The sequence below is a fragment of the Giraffa tippelskirchi genome, chromosome 1 (genome assembly GCF_054371585.1).
Source record: "Giraffa tippelskirchi isolate mGirTip1 chromosome 1, T2T-mGirTip1v1.2.pri, whole genome shotgun sequence".
NCBI classification, from domain to species: Eukaryota; Metazoa; Chordata; class Mammalia; order Artiodactyla; family Giraffidae; genus Giraffa; species Giraffa tippelskirchi.
This window is the reverse complement of record NC_137275.1, coordinates 56,453,311-56,473,921: the sequence shown is the minus strand read 5'-3', so window position 1 is coordinate 56,473,921 and position 20,611 is coordinate 56,453,311. Positions and strand designations below refer to the sequence as shown.

Below are 20,611 nucleotides of genomic sequence, written 5' to 3'. Positions count from 1 at the left end.
AGTATCTAGACTAAGCCCAAGATGGAGTTGCTTATGCTAAGCTCCACATCAGCAAACCAGACCTTAACTAAGTTTATATGCTCAGCTGTTCAAGAAAAGGAAAGCCAAGGTCAACCATTCAATGTTTGGCTGCTCAGCACAAGTTTCCTGATCTGGCTGCAAGACTTCCCTTTGCTCCATGTAAAGAAAGTAACCCTGCTTTAACCAATCAGCAAACGCCCAGGACAATGTCTTTGTTCGTGCTCACTGTGGGCTATGGGCTTCCCTGATAGCTCAGTTGGTAAAGAATCCACCTGCAATGCAGGAGACCCTGCCTCAATTCCTGTGTCAGGAAGATCCACTGGAGAAGGGATAGGCTACCCACTCCAGTATTCTGGCTTGGAGAATTCCATGGACTCGCAAAGAGTCAGATACAACTGAGTGACTTCCACTTTCACTATGGTCTATAAAATCCCCTTGCTTTATACAATTCTTTAAAACTCCTTCTACACTGGATGCTTCCAGATCTGTGAATTGTTGGATAACCAATCAGAAATTTTCGAAATTTTAAGATTGTTGGACTTTAACATTATTCAGCTCTTCCAGATGTACATATTTTTCATATTTTCCATCTCCCTCAAAAACTTTAGGGATCTGGGATGTCTCTTCCACATTTTTCTCTATCAATCACATGGACCAAGAAGAGAATCAACATCTAAATTACTCTATGATCTTAGATAACTCAGGATCTACTCAATACATTTGGACCAAGTGGATTTAGGAGCTAGCTAGAGCAGCAAGGAAACTTGAAGATCCTATCTGAACCTCATATGTCCTTTGTCCTGCTTTGGCTTCTTTTATAAATAATTTCTGGATAATAACAATAAATATTTGTTAGCAATTAAATAAACAAACAAGTGAGTTGTCTGGTAGATTGTTATGACTCCAAAGATGTGAAATACTTTGGATACTTAAGATGCCAAAAAAATTTGGAGGGAACATTTATTTAGTTAGAAGTCTTAAGAGGGACACAGGGTAATTTCTACAACTACTTGCCAAATATGCAAAATGTTGCAACTTAGCCTTTGCTCAAGATAGCACTTTATCAGAATTCTAGAACCTAGAAGATTACTCTTTCCTTTAGTCCCTCCTTCATGTTTTACCCCTGTCTTTATTGAGAAGAGTATACTCCCAAAGACTTCATTTTTTTCTCTCTTCCAAGGTGATACTGCAATGCTATTTTACTCCAACTTTACTGTCCATTTTAGAGTCCTTTTCCCTTTCTTAAGTTTTGATATTATAATTACTTGAAATTCTAATAATATTACATCCAAGAACTTTGCTAGAACAAAGTAGAACTAACACAAATGCTTCAAAATTCATTGCAGTTTTTCCTCAAAATTTCAGGAGGTCCATGAGTCTTTTGATATATTTTAAAATAATAAATATGAACATAAATTACACAAGCCTTCAGTTCAGTTCAGTCATTCAGTCATGTCCAACTCTTTGCGACCCCATGGACTGCAGCACACCAGGCCTCCCTGTCCATCACCATTCCCAGTGTTTACTCAAACTCATGTCCATCTCATCCTCTGTCGTCCCCTTCTCCTCCTGCCTTCAATTTTTCCCAGCATCAGGGTCTTTTCAAATGAGTCAGTTCTTTGCATCAGTTGGTCAAAGTATTGGAGCGTCAGCATCAGTCCTTCCAATGAATATTCAGGACTGATTTCCTTTATAATGGACTGGTTGGATCTCCTTGCAGTCCAAGGGACTCTCAAGAGTCTTCTCCAACACTACAGTTCAAAAGCATCAATTCTTCGGCACTCAGCTTTCTTTATAGTCCAACTGTCACCTCCATACATGACTACTGGAAAAACCATAGCTTTGACTAGACAGATCTTTGTTGGCAAAGTAATGTCTCTGCTTTTTAATATGCTGTCTAGGTTGGTCATAACTTTTTTCCCAAGGAGCAAGCATCTTTTAATTTCATGGCTGCAGTCACCATCTGAAGTGATTTTGGAGCCCAAGTAAATAAAATCTGTCACTGTTTCCCCATCTATTTGCCATGAAATGATGGGACCAGATGCCATGATCTTTGTTTTCTGTATGTTGAGTTTAAGCCAACTTTTTTACTCTCCTCTTTTACTTTCATCAAGAGGTTCTTTAGCTCTTCTTCACTTTCTGCCATAAGGGTGGTGTCATCTGCATATCTGAGGTTATTGATATTTCTCCTGGGAATCTTGATTTCAGCTTGCACTTCATCCAGTCCAGCATTTTTCATGATGTACTCTGCATATAAGTTAAATAAGTAGGGGGACAATATACAGCCTTGATGTATTCCTTTTCCTATTTGGAACCAGTCTGTTGTTCCATGTCCAGTTCTAAATGTTACATCCTGACCTGCATACAGATTTCTCAAAAGGCAGATCAGGTGGTCTGGTATTCCCATCTCTTTCAGAATTTTCCAGAGTTTGTTGTGGTCCACACAATCAAAGGCTTTGGCATAGTCAATAAAGCCGAAGTAGATATTTTTCTGGAACTCTCTTGCTTTTTCGATGATCCAACAGGTGGTGGTAATTTGTTCTCTGGTTCCTCTGCCTTTTCTAAATCCAGCTTGAACATCTGGAAGTTTACGGTTCATGTACTGTTGAAGCCTGGCTTGGAGAATTTTGAGCATTACTTTACTAGCGTGTGCTGCTGCTGCTGCTAAGTCGCTTCAGTCGTGTCCGACTCTGTGCGACCCCATAGACGGCAGCCCACCAGGCTCCCCCGTCCCTGGGATTCTCCAGGCAAGAACACTGGAATGGGTTGCCATTTCCTTCTCCAATAGGGTGTGAGATGAGTGCAACTGTGTGGTAGTTTGAGCATTCTCTGGCATTGTCTTTCTTTGGGATTGGAATGAAAACTGACCTATTCTAGTCCTGTGGCCACTGCTGAGTTTTCCAAATTTGCTGACATATTGAGTGCAGCACTTTCACAGCAACATCTTTTAGGATTTGAAATGGCTCAATTGGAATTCCATCACCTCCACTAGCTTTGTTCGTAGTGATGCTTCCTAAGGCCCATTTGACTTCACATTCCAGAATGTCTGGCATTCTAGAATGCCTTGGGAGGAAAATAAGTGCTTTGAACTTTCTATTTACTTGATCCCTGTATACATGAAAATTTAGTAATTTATTTTCACTGGCATAAGGATCATTTATTACCCTAATATCAATTTGAAAATGATACAAAAAAGCCAGCAGCTAACATAATATTAAAACTCAACAGTGAAAAGCCCAAAGCTTTTACTCTAGGTACAGGAATAATTCAAGGATTCTCACTCTTGCCACTAACACTTAACATAGTTTTGAAAGACCTAGCTGGATAAATTGGGTTACTTGTTCAAAAGGAAGAAGTAAAACCGTCACTTTTTGCAGATGACATTTATAAATAGAAAGCCCTAAAGACTGAAAAAAAACTGTTAGAACTAATAAACAAATTCAGCAAAGTTTCAGGACACAAAGTCAATACAGAACATACTCTCATGTTCATTACAGCATTATTTAGGATTCACGGATGAATGAATGGATGAAGAAGATGTGGGTCTACCTAAACAATATAATACTATTCAGTTTCACAAAAGAAATATTGCCATCTGTGATAACTTAGTTAGACTTTCAGGGCTAAGTGAAATAAGTCAGACAGGGAAGACAAATACTGCATGATGTCACTTACATGTAGAATGAAAATAAAACAAAATCAAGGTCAGAAACCAGATTGGTGATTGCCAAAGGCAGGGGCTGGGGGGCGGGTGAGAGAAATGGGTCAAAGGGGTCAAGAAGTAAAAACTTTCAGTTATAAAAGAAATAAATAATGGAGATATAATATACAACATGGTGACTATAATTAATAATGCTATATCACAGATTTGAAAGTTGCTAAAAGAGTAGATCTTAAAAATCTTCATTATAAGAAAAAATTTTGTAACAATATATGTGGACAGATATTAACTACACTTATTTGGTGGTCATTTTGCAATATATATACCATTTTGCAACAAATATACCATTATACTTATTTCATGTGTACAACACAATTCTATATGTCAATTGTACCTCCATAAAAAGATGATACAAACAAAACCAAAGAGTTACCATACAAAGAAAATACAAAGTGCTTGAATTTTCTGATTATTTTACATGTGTTAGCTCTGCTGTCTTTTCTCTCAAATGTCCAATGAAATCTTACTTTTTTATCACCATGATATAGACAAGGATTAACATATATAGCAGTTAAGTAACTTGCTCAAAGCACACAGCTCTATACTGCTGAATCAAGATGCAAATCTAGGCATTCTGACTGGAATTTACGCTCTGAATTCTGATATCAGGAACTAGCTGTTTCTTCTGGCTCACAAGAGCTGATTGTTAAATTTTTAGAAACCTTGTGAGCCAGTTGAGATCACATTGGTAGTTTGAAACTGGCCATGGTGAATGTCATCAGCAAAATAATGTCCCCTCAGAGTCGTCTGTGTCTTAACTAGTCCTGGAACCTGTGAACAAGTTTCTTTCATGGCAAAGGGGACTTTTACATGTTATTAAGGATACTGACTGTGGGGAGATTATCTTGGATTATCTAGGTGGGTTAATTTGATAACATGGATGCTTAAAAGTAAAACACTTTCCCTAACTGTAGTTCAAGAAAGAGATGTAAAAACAGAAGCAGACTCAGAGAGATGAGTGTGAGTAGGAAATTGGTATGGCAGCAATAGAAAACTAAGGAGTTTAGTGGCAATATTTATAGCACAGAATTCAGCAAATGGTATAAAGAGGCTCCATGCTTTTTTTTTCCTTACCAGCACATCACTGCTCCTAAACAGTATAATATACTGTATCCTATTATATAGATGAAGAAATAGAAATATCAAGAGCTTAAGTAACTTATCCAGAAGTTAGACTAGACATTTTGTTGTCTCTATAAAACTGTTTGTTATAGTTAACATATATGTTTCTTTGCAATAGCCAGAAAGTTTAATTTATTTATTACTGTACAGTGTATTTATGTTAAATATATCTAGGTAAAATCTTTCTCTATAACAGTAGGTCATTTTAGGGTCCCCTATTTTTCCTGAGTATACCTTAGTTGGTGCATATCACTGTGTCTCCAAGAAATAGTAAGGATAAGATCCAAGGACATGCAGGCTGTTTAAAGAAAATGATCAGTCGATGACCTTTCATTCATCTGTCCATTAATTTACACATTCAAACAAGAATCCTGTCACTTCTCCAATTTAACAAATACTTATCGATGGGCTACTATATGCTCAGCTCTAGGTATGAGGTTATTAGCCGACAAAACAGTCAAGAACAACAACACAAAACCAAAAACTACTCCGCTCTTATAGAGTTTAAAATCTGCCAGAATAATATACAAAATCAACCCCCTCAGACACAGAATATTAATTTGGAGATTAGGAGCTTTACATACCAAGGTGTTGTCATTTGGGGAAAGTCCATCTCAAATAAGAAACCGGGGTCCACCCTGTAGCCTCCCGAACTTTCGTTGCCTTTCCTCCTCCTCCTACCCCTCCTCTCCTTGTGCTTCTTCCCCTTTATAGAAAGTAGGTCTCCCTTAGAAAAGTTATCATTAAAGAACCTGGTAAATGAAGATAGAGTTCAGATAAAGAGCTATATTGAAGTCACTACTTAAAGAGGCATAACCAAAGCTGTTGGAATGAGAAAGGATGGTGGAGACACTGGGAAACTAACAATGTCAAGTTCACGAACCCAGAATGAAGAGCCCTGGATAGGAGTTGTGCTCAGGTAGAGACTCAGCCTTTGCCAAAGGCACAGCATGCAGGCATGAAAGCCGGAAGGAAAAACTCCGTAATACTCACTCCTCCTCCTACCGCCTGTCCTCCTACTGCTTCCTTCCATTGACCAGAGCTGCCGGAAGCCAGCCAGCAAAGGAGCATGTGTGATGCAGTCTGTTTTGGTCGAGACCTGGGGTTGCAGATGTCAAAGCCTGGAACCAGATGAGAGGTTAAGCGGAGAGTTTGGAATACAAAAATAATTCTATTTATGTTGCAAATGGATAAACTACTACATATTAATGAGGTATATACCTTAAACTAAAGATAGACTCTTTTAATAGCATAATTTAAGATGATGTTAAGAAATATTTTGGGGTGGTGAGGGCTTACCTCTTGACCTCAGATCATACTGATCTTACAAGGTGTCATCCCTACTACGCACCTTCTGTGTTACTGTAACTCACTGCTGAATTCAGTCATTCACCAGCTTTCAAGTTTGCTTCAGTTGCTGGTTTACTAAGTTACTGTGTTTTCAGAAGAAAGCTATGGGAGATGGGGAGGTTAGGACGTCCCAACCAGACTGTCTTTTGTCCTCTAATTTATTAGTGTTGACTTACATAAAATGAAATCCTGCTGTTAAAGAATGGATCTGTGGGACACTTGGGTGAAAGGAAGTCCCTGGTCCAGTGGGCATTGTCCTTATGTGGGCAGCCTTAAGAAGTTGTTCACTGATGTGTGTGGAGAAACATGAGCTTTTGCTTCATGTACACCCTTAACCAGTAGATGTTATACAAAGTCCTGTGCATGTATTTTTCTACTTATTGTGGTAAGTAGAACAACTGTATGAAATCAAGGAAAAATTCTTATTGGCTTGAAACACCAAGGATTATCTCCATTTTCCTTGAGAATAGTAAATTTAATTAAAGATAGTTTATATTTTAATATATTTGAGGAGAAGAGAAGTAATGGGATATTTAATATATTTGGAAAAGACAAACAATCAAGAAAAGAACTAATCAGGTATTCCTAGCTTTGTATCTTAAAGCACAGTTATTCTAATTATTCTCCATGGGCATTCTAGCCCTCATAGTTTAGCAATTGTGCTGTTCCAAAATGTATGGAGGACAGGGTAAACTTAGAGTGCTTTACACAGCATTGATTCTGTTCCTTTGATCAATGGTCTGGGGTATTTTAAAATCTAAATCATACAGATCTATGACACACTGAAAACATGCTATTCTTCCCCACCTAATCTGTTTGTTAAATTCACAGAGTAACTTTCCAACAGTCACACCCTGTTCTCAGGCTGCTCATATCTTACTAGAATTTTTTTCTCACTGTATACTACACTGACTGGGATTTTTTTCCATATTAAATTCTGTTCTGTTCATTTTGTAAACATAAAATCCCCTGAAAATATGATTACTCCATTTTTTCCCTTTACTGTTAGCTGCATCATTTATAATCTTTGCATTATCCACATATTTTACACATTTGCTACTATCTTTATCTCTTCCAGATCTAACAATGTATAATGTCTAACAATTTGTTAGACATCATTCAGCTGGGCTTTATGGTACCCTAATGGCTATCTTGTAATTATATGGGAAAAATTACAAGATATCATTATAATCTAATATATGTGATTATGTTTTCATTCAAGAAAATGTGAAACATAATTTATAGACAGTGGATCAATAAACCAATTATAGAATAACAAATGATCCATGCTAAGCAGGCAGCAATTATTAATGACAAATAGGATAATAAGTTTTCATTTTTTTCTTACATCTAACCAGAAATTCAGTGTTACAGACCATATATTAATCAGGATTCTCCAGAGAAACAAAACCAATAGGATGTATATATATTGAGAATGATATACGAATGAGATCATGCAAATATGGAGGCTGACAAATACCAAGATCTGCTATGTACTCTGTATACAAAATATATAAACAACAAGGACAAGCCAGGGAACTTAGCACAGGGAACTTATTCAATATTTTGTAATAATCTATAATGGAAAAGAATCTGAAAAAGAACACATATGTTCTTTATGTATGTGTGTGTATATATAACTGAATCACTTTGCTGTACACTTGAAACGTAAATCAGCTATACTTTAATTAAAAAAACAAAACCAACCAAAAAAATCTTAAACAACAAAATACATTCCAAGTTCAGTTCAGTTCAGTTCAGTCGCTCAGTCGTGTCCGACTCTTTGCAACCCCATGAATAGCAGCACACCAGGCCTCCCTGTCCATCACCAACTCCCGGAGTTTACCCAAACCCATGTCCAAGATCTGCATTCAATTAGCTGGAGACCTAGGAGAGTCAATGGTGTCGATTTAGTTCAAAGACCTGCAGGCTTGAAATTCAATGTTTCATTTCCAGTTTGAAGGCAATAAAAAGCCAATGTCCCAGCTCAAAGTCAGTCAGAAAGGGGAAGTTCTCTCCTCAGCTTTTTTACTCTATGCAGCCTAATTAGATGAAGCACATCCACATTATTGAGGGCAAACTGCTTTACTTAGTCCATCAGCTTCAATGTTAAACTCATCCAAAATACAGAAACACCCAGAATAATATTTGACTAAAATATATTGGGTACCCCATGGCCCAGGCAAGCTAAGACATAAATGAGCCCTCGTAGACCATAGGATACTTCACTGCCTTTGTTCAGTTTCCTAATAATAGATTGAAGGGTTTGTTTTGGACCCATGCTTTCCAAATTCAGCTGAACTTCAGACTCACCTGGATACCTTAAAACACAGATTTTTGCTGCTCAGTTGAGATAGAGTGAATCAGACTTTCTCTCTATGAATAGAGCCCAGAAGTCAAGTCATTCTGATTCTATATTCTGCAGGTTGATGGTTGGAACTCTAAGTTTTATTTCTCTGTTGCTGGCTAGTGTCTTCAAACAGAGCTCACTAGGAGGAGACTGGAATGCAGGAAAAGGAAAGAAGGAATTTCATGATTCCTATTTGCTTTGTACCTGTCAGCATCACTCTAGAGGTGGCACTTACACTCTGGGAAAAATTTGATTCTAGTTTTCAATTTTTGCTGGCATGTTCATAACTAGTCTCATTTTGACCCCAGAGAGCCAGCATCTCACAGTCCTAGGTCTGGTTCTCCAGTTCCCTCATTTGCTCTTCTGAGGCATCAGTGCAGGAGGGGCAATGGTCCTTCCTCTAATATGCCACAGCAAAGCTTATGGACTCTTCCTCTGAGTTCCTGAGATCCCAACACCAGGTGATCAGCACACAATCCTCAGATGTCTAAGCCACATCTCCATGGCCACTCCTCTGAACTCTGGCTTCTGACAGTCCCAAACCCTTCCAGTTGCTTCTCCTACTTGTTGAGGTGGTAGCTGCTTCCTGCCTTATCTATCTGGTGTTCACCTTACTGTTGCTTTTGGCTGTTACTGGGCTTCAGCATTCACTTCAACAATTCCATATAAGTCTTTGTCAATAGGCTTAATGCAGTTTGTGTTTCCTGGCTGATGACTGTCTGCTGGATGTTAGTGAACCACCCCTGTGAACCACTTGCTGCACCAGACGTTAGTCAGATTGGTCTGCTTATTGTGTCTCGGACACATCAAGCTATTTCTGGCTTCAAGACAGTTGCACTTTGCCTTCCCTCTGCCTGGGAAGTTATTCTCTTCACATTTTAGGCTTCCTCTTTCATATATTTTAGATTTTGGCCTATGTACTCCTTTTACAGAGAATCCTTTCCTGATAACGTTACGGAAAATATGTGTTCTGAAATTACTCTCTGTCATTATGCTCTGTTTATAGCATTTATCATCATTTGTAATTATCTGGTATGTATTTGTTTACTAGCTCATTATTTTTCTCCTCAACCAAAATGTATGTTCTAGCTATATCTCTAACACCTAGAAAGGGTCAGGTACACGCAGAAGATCAATGAATTATGTCTGGAACATAGAAAAATCTTTATTAAGATGATAATCAAACTCTCAGTTCTTTAGACCTTCAGGATGTCTATTACTTTTAATATACATTCCACAATGATCTGATCTCCCATACTGGATAATAGCAGGAAGTCTAATTTTCTTCCCAAGTATTTTTGATATCACTCTTTATGTGTCCTAAAAATCTATTTTGTCTTGCTTATCACTTCTTTTTCTCTCTTACAGATTGCCCCCAGCTTCTCATCACCACTCTCTCATTCTTGTATATACTCCATTCCAAAACATAGATAAAAGCCTCTAAACACAGCTAGAGCAATACTTTCATCTTTAGCCATTTTACCAAATGTTGAGAGCATAATATTGGTAATAATAACAATAATGTTACTTGCTACTATTTATTTGCTATTATTATTGGTAATAATAACAATAACTTGCTACGATGAGACTGTATATATTGACTTAATTATCCCACCAATCCTATGACAAAGTATTATTAGTATTCATGTTTTCTAGATAAGACACTGAAGCATTGGGAAGATACATAAATTTCCCAAAGACATTTAACTAATAAATGATTAGCCCAGGATTTAATCCCAGACAGTCTGCCTGCAGAGTTCATTCTCTTAAATGGAAGGGAATTATAATCTACAGAAGAAAAGGTTAAAACTGACCATCTGAAGACTTTCTCCTCTAATGTGTTATCTCATTCTCTTTGATCTAAGTTCTCCCAACAGACACATCTTTGTCATCTGCTGGCTTATTTGCAGATCACTGAGGCTTGCTTCTCTTTCTCTGGGATAAATTCATCTTTTCTCAGCTCTATTTCACTCTCTCAACTTGCTCTTAGCCAGAGAAAATCAATATGCCTTAACAACACAATAATTTTTGCAAAGATTAACTTAACTCAAAATTAGCAAAGTCTTTTACATAATCAAACATTAACAACAGCTTGATCTGAAGCATGAGCATTTTCATTTTCTCATGGTCTTATTTATGCGAAGCTGAAAAAGTCACCAAAGAGGTCCTTATAATAGCAAAGGGAGGATGCTGGCATTTGCCTTATAATTTAGAAATGGCTGTAGCCTTTAAAACAGCACACTTTTCTCTCCTCTTTATATGCCAGAGACTGCAAGGGTTATGTGAAACAACTGTGGTATTTGCTACGCCCAGGAACTAACAGGAAGAGGGGTGACGGCATGACACATGGCTTTAAGTGTTATAAAGTAGCCTTTGAGAACTGGGAAGTAGCAGCAGTTGGTTGAGCAAAGATAACACCGGCAATGCCTGAAGAGTGAAGCAAAAATCCAACATGACCACCACGAGCCTTTAAGAGGGCAATCATGTAAAGAGTTTAGGGAGTAATGCTGTTGAATAATCAGGATGTTAGAAAAGACTGATTCTCCTGGTCTGAGATGGTAGAGACCCTTGATATATTAGAAACCCAACAGTGGGCCTATCTTCTCTAAATATTTTAAGGACAGTCCATGCCTAGGTGGGTTGGAGATTAAACCACTGACAAAATGAAAAGACAACCTACCGAAGGGGAGAAAATATTTGCAAATGATATGACCTATAAGGGGTTAATATCAAAAATATATAAACAGCTCCTACAACTCAATTTCAAAAACACAAACAACTCGATTGAAAAACAGACAGGCCAGAAAAGACATTTTTCCAAAGAAGATATGCAGATGACCAATAGGTAAATGAAAAGATGTTCAACATCATTAATCATCAGATAAATGCAAATTAAAACCACAAGATATCATGTCACACCTGTCAAAATGACAATCATCAAAATGACTACCAATAACTATTGCTGGCAAGAATGTGGAGAAAGGGGACCCTCATACACTGTTAGTGGGAACATAAGTTGCTGCAGCCACTGCACAGCATGAATGTCTCAAACTAAACATAGAACTATCATATGACCTAGCAATTTCACTCCTGGGTGCATATTAAAAAAAAACCCAACACTAACTTGAAAAGATACAAGCCCTAATGACCCTAATGTTCATAGCAGCATTATTTATAATATCTAAGATATGAAAGCAAACAAAGTGTCCATCAACAGATGAATGGACAGAAAAGATGTACACATATATGCATATATACACACATACACATACAATGGAATATTGTAGTGTGTGTGTGAAAGTCACTCTGTTGTATCTAACTCTTTGTTACCCCATGGACTGTAGCCCACCAGGCTCCTCTGACCTTGGAAATCTCTAGGCAAGAATACTGGAGTGGGTAGCTATTCCCTTCTCCAGGGGATCATTCTGACTCAGGTATCAAACCTAGGTCTCTTGCACTGCAGATTCTTTACCATCTGAGCCAGTGGAATATTCAGTTCAGTTCAGTTCAGTTGCTCAGTCATGTCTGACTCTTTGCGACCCCGTGAATCGCAGCACGCCAGGCCTCCCTGTCCATCACCAAATTCCGGAGTTTACCCAAACCCATGTCCATCGAGTTGGTGATGCCATCCAACCATCTCATCCTCTGTCGTCCCCTTCCCCTCCTGCCCCCAATCCTACCCAGCATTAGGGTCTTTTCCAATGAGTCAACTCTTCACATGAGGTGGCCAAAGTATTGGAGTTTCAGCTTCAACATTAGTCCTTCCAGTGAATACCCAGGACTGATCTTCTTTAGGATGGACTGGTTGGATCTTCTTGCAGTCCAAGGGATTCTCAAGAGTCTTCTCCAACACCACAGTTCAAAAGCATCAATTCTTCAGCGCTCAGCTTTCTTCACCATCCAACTCTCACATCCATACATGACTACTGGAAAAACCATAGCCTTGACTAGACGGAACTTTGTTGGCAAAGTATTGTCTCTGCTTTTCAATATGCTATCTAGGTTGGTCATAACCTTCCTTCCAAGGAGTAAGCATCTTTTAATTTCATGGCTGCAATCATCAGCAGCAGTGATTTTGGAATATTAGTCAGTTATAAAAAGCAATTTGTAATAATATGAATGGACTTGGAGGGTATTATACTGTTAAATAAGTCAGACAAAGAAAGACAAATAATGTATGGTATCACTTATATTTGGAATCTAAAAAATACAACAAACTAGTGTGTATAGTGTATATACCAAAATGGAGACAGACAATGACATGAAGAACAAACTAGTGGTTGTCAGTGGGAAGAGGGAAGGGCAGAGATGTAAGATAGATGTGTTGGATTAAAAGGTACAAACTATTATGTATACAGTAAATAAGCTACAAGGATATAGTGTATAACACAGGAATACAGCTAATACTTAATAATAACTATACATGGGCTCGTGCTTCCCTGTAGGCTCAGTGGTAAAGAATCTGGTAAAGAGACCTGGATTTGATCTCTGGGTAGGGAAGATCCCCTGGAGGAGAGCATAGCAACCCACTTTACTACTATTGCCTAGAGAACCCCATGGACAGAGGAGCCTGGCAGGCTGCAGTCTACAGGGTTGCACAGAGTCAGACACAACTAAAGTAACTAAGAAGCAGAAGTAAATGGACTTCCTTGGTGACTCAAATGGTAAAGAATCTGCCTGCAATATAGGAGACCTGGGTTTGATCCCTGGGTCAGGAAGATCTCTTGGAGAAGGAAATGGCAATCCACTCCAGTATTCTTGGTTGAAGAATCTCATGGGCAGAGGAGCCTGGCAGACTACAGTCCATGGGGTTGCAAAGAGTTGGACATGACTGAGCAACTAATACTTTCTTTTACTTTTTTTCATAAATGGAGTATAACCTTTAAAAATTGTGAATCACTATGTTCAATACTTGTAAAATTTGTATAATATTGTACATCAACCATATCTCAATTTTTTTAAAAACATAAAGTTTTTCCTATATTGAAAACATATCTGCACACCGATATTTACTGTAGCATCATTCACAATAGCCAAGACATGGGAACAACCTGTGTTCATCAATAGATAAATAAAGAAGATGTGTGTGTGTGTGTGTGTGTGTGTGTGTATGAGTGCATGTATGATAAAAACAAGTCAGACAAAAAACGGCAAATATTGTATGATTTCACTTATATTTGGAATCTAAAAATGCTAAGTTCAGAGAGTATAGAACTCACAAAAACAGTTGAATGGTGGTTACTAGGGGCTGGGAGCTGGGGGAAATTGAGAGCTGTTGGTCAAAATGTACAAAGTTTCAGTTATAAGCCAAATTCTGGAGATCTAATATGTAGCATAGTGACTATAGTTAACAATACTGTGTTATATACTTGAAAGTTATGCTAAAAGAAAGAAAGCGAAAGTGAAAGTCACTCAGCAGTGTCCTGCAATCCCATGGACTATACCGTCCATGGAACTCTCCAGGCCAGAATACTGGAGTGGGTAGCCTTTCCCTTATTCTAGGGGACCGTCCCAACCCAGGGATTGAACCCAGGTCTCCTGCATTACAGGTGGGTTCTTAACCAGCTGAGCCACAAGGGAAGCCCAAGAATACTGGAGTGGGTAGCCTATCCCTTCTCCAGCAGATCTTCCTTCCCAACCTAGGAATTGAACCAGGGTCTCTTGTATTGCAGGCAGATTCTTTACCAACTGAGCTATGAGGGTAGATTTCAAATGTTGCTGCTCCCCACACACAAAAAAGTAATTATGGAAAAAAGTTTATCCTATTTGGAAAGTTAATATATTACACATGACCTGGTAGTTTAGTGGTTCAGCTGCTTTTTAAAATGGTCTACCTTGCCTTCTCTTGATTTTAAAAAGCAATAGCCTGAAATTGACAAAGCAAAGAATGACAGAATAAGTCTGTCCCAAATCCCCAAACAGTTTTGATTTTGCATGTAACACATGGGATTAAAAAATACTGATAAATCTTTGAATTTGCTGTTTTTTTTAAAGTCTTCACTGTAGAAGATAAAAAATTATTCAGCTGAAAATAAATGAGCCACAAGTTGTTTATGTAACTGTCTGAGGATAATATGTCAAAGAATATTATGATAGTAAACTGATAGGAAAAAACGATTTATTAGTCTCAAGTCTGAAATGATTAAAAAAAACTGTTGGAGATCATGTTTGAAATGTCATGCTGCCTCACTGAACTACATAATTTGTATTAATTTATGATCAGACTATTTTTTATTTAATGTGCACAGTAACTTTTATGAGCATGTTGGGAATTATTGCAAACTGAATTTCACATAAAATATATCTGTTTCACAGTACTTTGCTTTATGCATCTTAAACATATTACCAGATAGGTAACAGATCCAATTTCTTTCATTTTCTTTTTAAAATAAACTTAATTTCTGAACATTTTGGGTTAACATAAAGTTGAGAATACAGAGAATTCCTATATAACCCAGGCCCAGTTTCCCTCCATTACAAACATTGCATATTTATTATAATTAATGTTGATATATTATTAACTAAAGTTCATAAATTTTTCATATTTTTTTTACTTTTACTCTGTTTTTACTTTTTCTGTTCTTGGATCCAGCACATTACTTTTAGTTAACAGGTCTTAGGTTCCTCTAGGAAGTGACAGTCTCTCAGACTTCCCTTGATTCTGATGACCTTGACAATTTTGGGGAATACAGGCCATGTATTTCGTAGTCTGTTCCTCATTTGGGATTTGTCTGGTGTTGTTTTATGACTATACTGGGGTTACAGGTTTTTGTGAGGAAGATGATAGAGGGAAAGTGCCCTTTTCATCACATCATATTAAGGGTAAATACTATGAATGTGACTCATCACAGTTGATGTTAACCCCATCACCTGGCTGAGATGGTGTTGTCAGGTTCCTCAACTATAGAGTTACTCTATTTTTTCTCTCCATATTCTACTCTTTGAAAGGAAGGTGCTTTGGTTTAATTTTCTGGGGCTGCCATGACAAAGTAGCACCAACTGGCTGGCTTAAATATCAGATATTTATTGTCTCACAGTTCTGGAAGCAAGAAAGCCTGAGGTCAAAGCAGTCAGCAGGGTCAGTTCCTTCTGAAGACAGTGAGGGAGAATCTGCTTCATGCCTTTCTCCCAGCTTCAGTGTTCGCCAGCATCTTTGGAATTTTTTGATTTGTACACACATCATCTCAATCTCTACCTTCATGTTCACTTGATGTTGTCCCTGTGCTCATTCATGACTGTGTCCAAATTTCCCCATTTTAAAAGGAAGAATAGAAACACAAATGTAGATAATAAACATATGGATACCAAGTTGGGAAGGTGGAGAGTGGGATAGATTGGGATTGACATTTTATATATATATATATAAAGGCTGACTATGTACAAAATAGATAACTAATGATAACCTACTATATAGCACAGGTAACTCTAGTCAGTGCTCTGTGGTGACCTAAATGGGAAGTAAATCCAAAAAAAGAGGGGATATACGTATAACTGATTCACTTTCCCATACAGCAGAAAATAACATAACAGAGTAAAGCAACTATACTGTAATAAAAACTAATTTAAAAAAAATGACTCTAGTCATATTTGATTAGGAGCTCACCTACTCCAGTACGGCCTCATTTTGACTAATTACATCTGCAATAGTCCTAGTTCCAAATAAAGTCAAATTCTGAGGTAGCAAAAACTTGGACTTTAGCAAATAAAGTTTGAGGAAATACAGTTCAACTGATGCTAAAACTGAAGCTCTAATACTTTGGTCACCTGATGCGAAGGGCTGACTCACTGGAAAAGATCCTGATGCTGGGAAAGACTGAGGGCAGGAGGAGAAGAGGGAGACAGAAGAAGAAATGGTTGGATGGCATCACCAACTCAATGGACGTGAATTCGAGCAAGCTCCTGCAGATAGTGAAGGACAGGGAAGACTGGCGTGCCTCAGTCCATGGGGTCACAGAGAGTCAGACAGGAATTAACTGAACAATAACAACAACTCAACCCATAACAGTTGCTATATACAATGCACACTTAAAGAGTGGGGAGTTATAGTCTACTTCATTTATTTATATTAGAATGGATTCACTGGTACCTGCTTTATATTTGGGGTTATAATCCAATATTATTTTGTTCCTCAACTTTGGCATTTGGAGCTCTTTCATTTGGCTCCTCTGGTGCCTTTAACATACTCCCATCAACATACATTTTTTATATATTTTTAAAAATGTAGCACTTCCTTACTTTCTGCCCCTACAAAATGCTCCAGCCTCATCTTATTTCCTGCCCAGTATCACTGTCAAATCTTTCTCCGAGGACACAAGGAACCCTGGTGTCTTTTGTTGGAGAATGGTATCAGCAACCAAGATCAGGGCATGAGGTGTGCTAATTGATTCCAAGTTGCTTCTATGTCCTGTAGGCCAACAAAGTAAGGAGACATATGTGTATATAGTAGCCTATGTATATATAATATCTACACATATTTCTACATGTAACCATCTGACTCTATATGAAGCTAAATGAGTTCATACTAATGTTTCCAACTGTAATCCACTACCATGTGGATCATTATAGCCTCTTCCCCTTGCTTCTACGGAACCTCCCACTATAACACTGAGCAATCTGAAAACTACCACCTATCATCCATTCACTTAATTGTAGTATATATTAGTTATTCACTTAGTTGTAGTATATATTTATAGCTGATTTTCACTTATTTTTAATCTACAGAATTATTAAAGTATAAATATTCATAAACCAAGCATAAATATTTAAATATGCAAAATTCCATGCAGTAATAGCTTACATTTCCTAGGAATAGCTGCAGACTAAATTGAAATGTAATTTCTTCTCTGGATCATTGTTAATGAGGACAGTGCCATTACTAAAGTGCTTTCTGTTTAATATAACATGTTAAAATTAAGTATGTTAAATGTAATATGCTAAAATGTGGATTAGACCAATTAGAATAAGTGATACAAACATCAACTTCATGTTTTCATCAAGTAGTAAATAATAAAGTGTATGTAATCTCCCTAACCCTCCCTTTTCTCTCTCTCCATACATACATATACATATATATTTAAAACACACATATATGTATTATTTGTATTTATGTCATGTATATGTACATAAATATATTCTATATATCCATACAAACACGTAATAAAAATATAATTGTGGAAATTTCCCAATAAATGGAATAATTATTGAGTTTCTAAGACAGAAATAAGATATAAAGGTAAAAGCTGAAAGGCATTTTCAATATAGTATTAATAATTCTCTTTGGTTATAAGAGGGAAAACATGCTTCTGATGCCAGAGGTTTGTATTGATAGAAATCCAACTATGTTAAGCATTATGAAATGTAACCGTTTTTCTTTGTTCATCATATGTAACATTGAATTTTGCCTGCCTTGTATAAACTGTATATGGTATAGTATTTATCAATAGTGGGTTTTTTCATTCTGTTTGGTTTTGGTTGTAAGTTTGGTTATAATGGTAAAGGCCGACTTACTGGTTCCAAGTAGGAAAAGGAATACGTCAAGGCTGTATACTGTCACCCTATTTATTTAACTTATATTCAGAGTACATCATGAAAAATGCTGGACTGGATGAAGCACAAGCTGGAATCAAGATTGCCAGGAGAAATATCAATAACCTCAGATATGCAGATGACACCACCCTTATGGCAGAAAGTGAAGAACTAAAGGGCCTCTTGAGGAAAATGAAAGAAGAGAGGGAAAAAATTGGCTTAAAGCTCAACATTCAGAAAACTAAGATCATGGCATCTGGTCCCATCACTTCATGGCAAATAGGGAAACAGTGGAAACAGTAGCTGACTTTATTTTTTGGGGCTCCAGAATCACTGCAGATGGTGATTGCAGCCATGAAATTAAAAGATGCCTACTCCTTGGAAGGAAAGTTATGACCAACCTAGACAGCATGTTAAAAAGCAGAAACATTACTTTGCCAACAAAGGTGTGTCTAGTCAAGGCTATGGTTTTTCCAGTGGTCATGTATGGATGTGAGAGTTGGACTATAAAGAAAGCTGAGTGCCGAAGAATTGATGCTTTTGAAGTGTGGTGTTGGAGAAGACTCGTAAGAATCCCTTGGACTGCAAGGAGATCCAACCAGTCCATCCTAAAGGAGATCAGTCCTGGGTGTTCATTGGAAGGACTGATGTTGAAGCTGAAACTCCAATATTTTGGCCACCTTATGCAAAGAGCTGACTCATTTGAAAAGACCCCGATGCTGGGAAAGATTGAGGGCAGGAGGAGAAGGAGACAACAGAGGATGAGATGGTTGGATGGCATCACCGACTCAATGGACCTGAGTTTGGGTAGGCTCTGGAAATTGGTGATGGACAAGGAGGCCTGGTGTGCTGCAGTTCACAGGGTCGCAAAGAGTCAGACACAACTGAGTGACTGAACTGAACTCACTTCAAGGCAAAGAAAAAAATGAGGATGTTTGGGGATAGACCCCCAAAATTAAACATTTAATTAAAAATAACTGGAATTTATGTCAAATTGCGTGGTATAGGTTCTCAGCACTCACTGACTACAAACTTGGATCTAAGTTTTCCATCAGTCTGCCTGTGATGGACACCTCTTCTGCAAGCCTTCAATGTCCTTCAGCCTCATTTGTCTCTTGTCTCAGTTACCACTGTGATGACCAGCTCTGCCTGGAACTGGACTGACTTCACACAGCCGCCAACATGACAGCTGGGCTCTGGACCCAAGCCACACTCTCACTCCCATTCTGCAATTTCTCTGTTAATGTTAATTTATTTTGCGACCTTGCCTTCACTCTGAAATGTCATCACTGTCATCAGTAAAGGAACATGATAATCTTTTCATTCTCAAAATGTGATTCCTGATGCCATTTTCCTTCTTGTATTGCTCTTTTCTCAGCAAACTCTTATGTATCTGTGTGCTTACTGTGTTATGGAGAAAGTATCGGACACAAAATGGTAGCTTATCATGTGGGAGCCTCTGGGTCTTTCAGGAAATAGGGTAAGAATATGGTAATTTATTACAGCATTTGTAGAGTTGATAATGGAATTTTTTTTAACCTTCTGCATTTATCTTAAAAGTTGAATATGAAGCTTCATGAAGAGCTTCCTGTACATGAGGAGAAAAGGCTGGCTGCCCTTAGGCGATCAAAGGACAAGGGAGTTAATTTTTACTTTAGGCTCACTGAGCTCTTTCAGAGAGAAACATCTGCAGATGACATTTAATTGCAAAGGCAAGTCCAGCGTTACCTGGGCAGGTGTCCTTGAAGGAATGAATTGCCTTTATCAAGGCATCTGCTTCTAATCCCAAATCACGTGGAATTCATTCACTTGGTCACCTTTGTAACTGACTGACTGCTTTTATTTTTTAAAACTTTTTATTTTATATTGGAGTAAATAAAGCTTATGTTCTACTAGTCTTTCTGATAATATCCTGAGATTCCTCATGCAAACTGGGGAACAAAATAAGAAGACAGAGAACATTGAGACTTGCTTCCAAACCATCCAAAGTAAAATTCAGGCTGTGAGATGATGATACTTTCCCTCCAGTGGGGACGTTATAACCTTCTTTTCATGGGAAATTCAATTAAAATCTGAATCTCTGCTGTTGCCTGAAACATTTAATTCGTATTTTAACTTGCTACTGCTGTGCTCAAGATTTTCAAATCAAATATTAAAAATGAACTTGTCAACTCCAGCAGCTTTATGCTGGGAGTTAAACACTTCATAAATTCTCCTTCTTTTTTTAGTCTATTAAGATACACTTATAAGTGAACGTGCAGTGGCCTAAATTGTTACTAGATAATTTTTACAATGAGTTTTAAATTAGGTTCTCTCCACAAACTCACTAATCCATCTCATTTCCTATGTATATTTTTCATCTTCATGTCAGATTCACAATCTCAGAATCTAACAGAAGGCATTGTGTTGTTTGAATAATCTCAGAAGCCTTGTAGTCTAATATCTCATAAACTTGCTTTTCTATTTTATGCTTTTCAACTATTTCAGATCTACCTAAATAACAGTGCAAAAAAGAAATCAGA

General features: G+C 37.6%; 1 protein-coding gene across 2 annotated transcripts in view; it reads right to left on the bottom strand.

Annotated features, from left to right (window-relative positions):
* ARAP2 (ArfGAP with RhoGAP domain, ankyrin repeat and PH domain 2) overlaps positions 1–20,611 on the bottom strand; it is a 795,317-nt gene that overhangs the window by 328,441 nt on the left and 446,265 nt on the right. For both annotated transcript variants that reach the window (XM_081527801.1, XM_081528170.1), the window contains one exon: positions 5,858–5,985. The gene's annotated coding sequence lies outside the window, so the exon portion shown is untranslated. The remainder of the gene's footprint in view (positions 1–5,857; positions 5,986–20,611) is intronic.